A 6774-nucleotide genomic window follows, 5' to 3' on the forward strand; every position below is an offset into this window, starting at 1 on the left:
GGTCATATCTTTTATAAAGGAACTTTTACTTCTTTCTTTCCAATCTGTATGCCTTTTTTTTCTTGGCTTTATTCCGCTGGTTACCACTTAACAGTACAGTGTTAAATACAAGTGGTAGTAGTAAACATCCTTGTGTTGTTTCCATTCTTAGGGGGAAAGCATTCAGTACTTCATTATTATATATAATATTAACTGTAACTTCTTTTATAGCTGTCCTTTACTAGATTGAGGAAGTTCCCTTATATTCCTAGTTTGCTGAGATTTTTTTAAAATCATGAATGGTTGTTGATTTTCTTCAAATGCCTTTCATGCATCTATTGAGGTGATCATATGGTTTTTCTTCTTTATTCTGTAAATATGATGAATTACATTGACTGGTTTTCAAATGATGAACCAACTTTGCATTCCTATAAGAAAAACACACTAGTTCATGATGTATTGTTCTTTTTATATGTTGTTATATTCTTGCATCTGTGTTCGTGAGGGATATTGGCCTGCAATTTTCCCATCCTGTAATGTCGTTGTTTGATTTTGATATCAGGGTAATGCTGGCCTCATAAAATGAGTTTTGGAAATGTCCCTTCACCTTCTATTTTCTGAAAGAATTTTTATAGGATTGGTATTATTTTTTCATTACATTTTTGATAGAATTCAATAGTGAAGCCATCTGGGCCTTGAGTGTTTCTTTTTTCTTTCTTTTTCTTTTTTAGGGGGTGGGGAGCGTGGGATGAATAGGAAAGGAAGGTTTTTATTTACAAATTCAATTTCTTTCATTGATATACGGCAATGATTTTCAACCAGAGGTGATTTTGCCCCTCCCCCAGGGGACATTTGGTAACATCTGGTGATATTTTGGGGTTGTTACAACTGGGTGGTGCTTCTGGCATCTGGTGGATAGATGCCAGGGATACTGCTGAAAACCCTACAATACATAGGACAGTCACCCCACACAAAGAATTATCCAGACCAAAATGTCAATAGTACTGAGGTTGAGAAACCCTGATATGGGGTTATTTGAATTTTCTAATTTTTTTTTTTTTGAGGAAGATCAGCCCTGAGCTAACATCCATGCCAATCCTCCTCTTTTTGCTGAGGAAGACTGGCCCTGAGCTAACATCCGTGCGGATCTTCCTCCACTTTATGTGGGATGCCACCACAGCATGGCCTGACAAGCGGTGTGTTGGTGCACTCCCAGGATCCGAACCCGGGCCGCCAGCAGCAGAGTGTGCGCACTTAACCACTATGCCACAGGGCCGGCCCCTAATTCTTTTTTTTTTTTTTTTGATTGAATTTCTTTTTTTCTTTTTTTTGGTGAGGAATATTGGCCCTGAGCTAACATCTGTGCCAATCTTCTTCTATTTTGTATATGGGACACCGCCACAGCATGGCTTGATGAGCAGTGTGTAGGTCCGTGCTGGGATCTGAACCCTGGGCCACCTAAGTGGAGTGTGTGAACTTAACTGCTATGCCACCAGGCCAGCCCCCTTCTAATTCTTGTACCAGTTTTGACAATATGAATCTTTTAAAAATTTGTTTATTTCATCTAAGTTGTCGAATTTCTTCACATAAAGTTGTTCACAGTATTCCATTATTATCCTTTTATTATCTATAGCAGGGAGCATCAAACTACAGCCACAAGCCAAATTCAGCCTGTGGCCTGTTTTTTGAAATACTGTTTTATTTTAACACAGCCACATTTTTCATTTACTGTGGTTCCTTTACTGCTACAACAAGTTGAGTGGTTGCTCTAGAGATCATATGGCTCACAAAGCCAAAAATATTTACTGTCCGAATCTTTACAGAAAAAGTTTGCTGACCCTGATTTGTAGGATCTGTAATAATGTTTGCTCACTCAGTACTGATATTGGTAATTTGTGTCTTCTCTCTTTTGTACTTTATCAGCCTAACTAGAGGTTTATCTGTTTTATTGTTTTTATCTGTTTTATCTGTTTATCTGTTTTTATTTATTTGTTTTATTCAAAGAACCAGCTTTTGGTTTCATTGGTTTTCTCCTTTGTTTCTTTTGTATTTCATAGATTTCTGCTCTTATCTTTATAATTTCTTTCATTCTATTTAATTCATTCTTTTTATTTTTAGCTATCTTTTAAATAAATTTTAAAAATAAGATAAAATATCTATTATATTTATCCATATATTTACCATTTCTGGGACTGTTCATTCCTTTGTATAGATCAAAGTTTCCATTTAGTATCATTTTTTTTTCCTGAAGAACTTCCTTTAGTATTTCTTATAGTCCAGGTCTGCTGACGATAAATTTTCTCACCTTTCATTTGTTTAAAATATCTTTATTTTGCTTTCATTTAAGGATATTTTCACTAGATACAGAATTCTAAGGTCAAAATTTTCTTTCAACACTTTAAAAGTGAGTTGTTTCTTATGAGAAGTGTGTAGTAATTCTTATCTTTGTGCCTCTTTATGTAATACGTCTTTTCTCTTTAAGATTTTCTTTTTATCACTGGTTTTCAGCAATTTGAAGATAAGTGACTTGGTGTGATTTCCTTTGTTTTTTGTTTTTTTGTGAGGAAGATCAGCCCTGAGCTAACATCCATGCTAATCCTCCTTTTTTTGCTGAGGAAGACCGGCTCTGAGCTAACATCTATTGCCAATCCTCCTCCTTTTTTTTTTCCACCAAAGCCCCAGTAGATAGTTGTATGTCATAGTTGCACATCCTTCTAGTTGCTGTATGTGGGACACGGCCCCAGCATGGCCGGAGAAGTGGTGCGCCAGTGCGCGCCCAGGATCCGAACCCCGGCCGCCAGTAGCGAGCGCACGCACTTAACCGCTAAGCCATGGGGCGGCCCCTTTGTGTTTATTCTGATTGGGATCTGTTGAGCTTCTGGGAACTGTGAGTTTATAATTTTTCTCAAATTTGGAAAATTTCAACCATTACTGCTTCAAATAGTTTTTCTCTCCCCCGCTGCCCTGCCTTCCTTCTCTTCCAGGCCATTTGATATTGTGCCACCACTTACTTTTTTCTTGTTTATTTATTTTTAGTGGTTTTTTCCTCTTGTGCTTCAGTTTTTATAGTCTCTGTTGCTATGTCATCAAGAACATTCCAGACACTGATTTTTCTTCTTCAGTATTTAATATTTTGTAATCTTGTCCAGTGAATTTTTTATTTCAGATATTGTATTTTTAAGCTCCAGAAATTCTATTTGATTCACTTTTATATTTTCCACTTCTCTCCTCATTATATTCTTGATTTCCATTAAATCCTTGAGCATATTTGTAATAGCACCTTCAAAGTCCTTGTCTACTATTTTATCATCTCTATCATTCTGGGTCTGTTTTTATTGACTGTTCTCCTCCTGGTCACATTTACCTGCTTCTTTGCATGTCTAGGAATTTTTTATTGAACGCTAGGTATTGTGAAATTTACATCGTTGAATGCTAGATTTTGTCATCTTCCTTCAAAATGTCTTGAATTGCGTTCTGGCAGGTAGTCAGGTTTTTTTTGGTGAATCAGCTTGATCCTTTCAAGCCTCCTTCTTAGGATTTGTTATAGCCTATCTTGAGAAGCCTCTCTCTAGGGCTAGTTTTACCCCTACTGGTGAGGTGTCCCCTTCCGGAGTTCAACAATTTCAACAGGAACTCCCCACGTTAACTGGTCAAAACTCAAACATCTCTCAGCCCTATGTTAACTTTGGGAATTATTCAGTTTACAGCTACTCAGTTGTTCTTTGCCTGGCTACATGGAGTTTCACCCTGTTCATGTGCAGCTTAGTATTCAGCAACAGATTCAAGCATCTTCTAAGCAGAATTCTGGAGCCCTTCCCTGGGTAATTCTGTCTTCTCCATGATGAAACAAGTATAGTAACATTTTACTAACCATTCACTAAATCTAAGTAATGAATTTAGGGATGTTCACTGTAAAATTTTAGCTTTGCTGTATTTTTGAAAATTTAGTAAGATATTTGAAAATAATCATATTACATACAACAAATACAATGCCACCATTTGTAAAAGTATTTGTAACATTGTACATCACCATGAAATGGGTTCTAAGTCAGAAATGGCTGGGAAATGCTGGCCATCAACAATAGATTGAAAGAGCTTCTAGTTCATGTGGCCCTTTGCCTCATTTTTGCAAACATAATCCTTCAGATTCTCAGAAGCTCCACTGCCGTATGTTCGTCTATGAAGCTTTCCTCAGTCTTGCTGGCTATGCTGAATGTCGGTCTGCTGATTACTTCTGAAGCACAAGGCACACATTTTTGGCATGGCTCGTTTTCTCTCTGTGTATAACTATTTGCCTATAAGTCTTTCTCTGGTTTGCACCAGAGGGTGCAAACTGGTGAGCCAAATCAAGCCCACAGATGTGTTTTATTTGGCCTAATGCTTTCAAAAAGTCAGTTGTCCACCTTTAAAAATTAGGGGATTTCACATAAAACCTGGATTTTCGGCTCCTTAACAAGCAATCTGGCAACACTGGATGCACATTCCCACATAGCAACAGCTGACTGCAGTGGAGAAGCAGTTTTCCAAGGCCTACAGGGCCTGCTTCCCTCAGTTACCACTCAGGTGGTTGAATTTACAACTCCCAGACCTCCACTGTCTAATATGGTAACCACTAGCTACACATGGCTATTTGAATATAAATTAATTCAAATTTAATTTAATTATAATTAAATAAAATTAAAAACTCAGTACCGCAGTCACATTAGCCACATTTCAAGTGCTCAATAGCCACATGTGGCTAGTGGATAGCACATTAGACAACAGAGAATAGAACTTTGCCGTCATTGCAGAATGTTCTATTGAGCAGTGCTGACTTAGCCTGTCTCCCCAGTTGGAACAGGGAACATTTTCCCTATCCCTTGAACAACATACATTACTACTAGTACTGCAGAGCCTCAATCACTATTTACTGTTTTTATGGGAAAATATGCCAAGTTCTAACACTAGACATGGGCTTGTGGACGGCTCACAGCACTAGCTGTTGCTTTAAATCTAAAGTCAGTCTCTATTCTAGACATTTGGGAATTACTGGGGTTTTTTGTTTTTAATAATTTCAAACCTTGAGCCAGCCCTGATGGCCTAGCGGTTCAAGTTTGGTTTGCTCCACATCAGCGGCCCAGGGCTGGGTTCCCGGGTGCAGAACCACACCACTCATCTGTGTATGTCAGTAGCCATGCTGTGGCAGCAGCTCACATAGAAGAACTAGAAGGACTTACATCTAGAATATGTAACTATGTACTGGGGCTTTGGGGAAGGAACAAAAAAAAGAGAGGAAGATTGGCAACAGTTGTTATCTCAGGGCAAATATTTCCCAGAAAAAAAAATAAAAAATAGTGGGGCCGGCCCGTGGCTTAGCGGTTAAGTGCGCGCGCTCCACTACTGGCGGCCCGGATTCGGATCCTGGGCGCGCACCGACGCACCGCTTCTCCGGCCATGCTGAGGCCGCGTCCCACATACAGCAACTAGAAGGATGTGCAACTATGACATACAACTATTTACTGGGGCTTTAGGGAAAAAAAAGAAGGAGGATTGGCAATAGATGTTAGCTCAGAGCCGGTCTTCCTCAGCAAAAAGAGGAGGATTGGCGTGGATGTTAGCTCAGGGCTGATCTTCCTCACGCACACACAAAAAAATAGTATCAATAATTTCAAACCTTAACATTGCTATATCACTACCATCTAATATTCAGACTCCATTTAAGTTTTATCAATTGTCCCAATAATGTCCTTAATAACAAAAGGATCCAGTTTAGAATCACATGTTGCAGTTGTCTCATTTAAGTCTCCTATCTGAACAGTTCTTCAGTCTTTTCTTGACTTTCACAACCTTGACACAAGTGAGGATTATTTTGTACCATGTCCTATTTTATAGAATGTCCCTCAATTTGATTTATCTGGTAAGATTCAGCTTGTCTGTTTTTTGCAGGTATCACAGTGATGCTGTGTTCTTCTCATTGTTGCCTATAGGTGGTATGGTTATTTGTCCCATTATTGGTGATGTCAGTTTTCATCTAAGCTACTATCTGCCAGGCTTCTCTAGTGTACTTTCTCCTTTTGTAATTTTTTTTTAAGGTTATCTTTTTTTGTTGTTTATTTTTATTTATTTATTTATGTTTTTGTGAGGATGATCAGCTCTGAGCTAACATCCATGCCAATCTTCCTCTTTTTGCTGAGGAAGACTGGCCCTGGGCTAACATTCGTGCCCATCTTCCTTTACTGTATATGGGACGCCGCCACAGCATGGCCTGACAAGCGGTGCATCAGCGCACGCCCAGGATCCAAACCCTGGCCGTCAGCAGCGGAGTGTGCGCGCTTAACCCCTACGCCACAGGGCCAGCCCCTCCTTTTGCAATTAATATGTATCCCCTTCCTCACCAAACTTTCAACTGATATATATTATTAGTATGGATTCTTATTCTATTCAGTGAGTTATAATCCTGTACTATCATTATATATATTTTGATACTCAAGTTGTCCCAGATTTGGCTAGTGACTTTTGTGTACTTTTGATGTGTCCCTGTGGTTCTTGGAGCACTTCCTTCTTTCTGGAACAATAAAATGTTCCAGGCTTATCTAGTACTTTCCTTGTCCCAGCCCTGGAATCACCCATTTCTCCAAGGAGCCCTGGTTCCTTTTATCAGAGAATGAAGCCCCCTTTGTGGACTGAGCTAGGCAATATTTGTATTCCCTACATATATATACATTGGCATCTATATTTACTTACATTGAAATCTGTATTTATTTGGTTCACACCAGTACCTCAGCACTGCAGAGTTCATTCTAGGTTATTTTGCCT

Source organism: Ceratotherium simum, chromosome 22 (assembly GCF_057802395.1).
Source record: "Ceratotherium simum simum isolate JZ-2026a chromosome 22, ASM5780239v1, whole genome shotgun sequence".
Classification (NCBI taxonomy): Eukaryota; Metazoa; Chordata; class Mammalia; order Perissodactyla; family Rhinocerotidae; genus Ceratotherium; species Ceratotherium simum.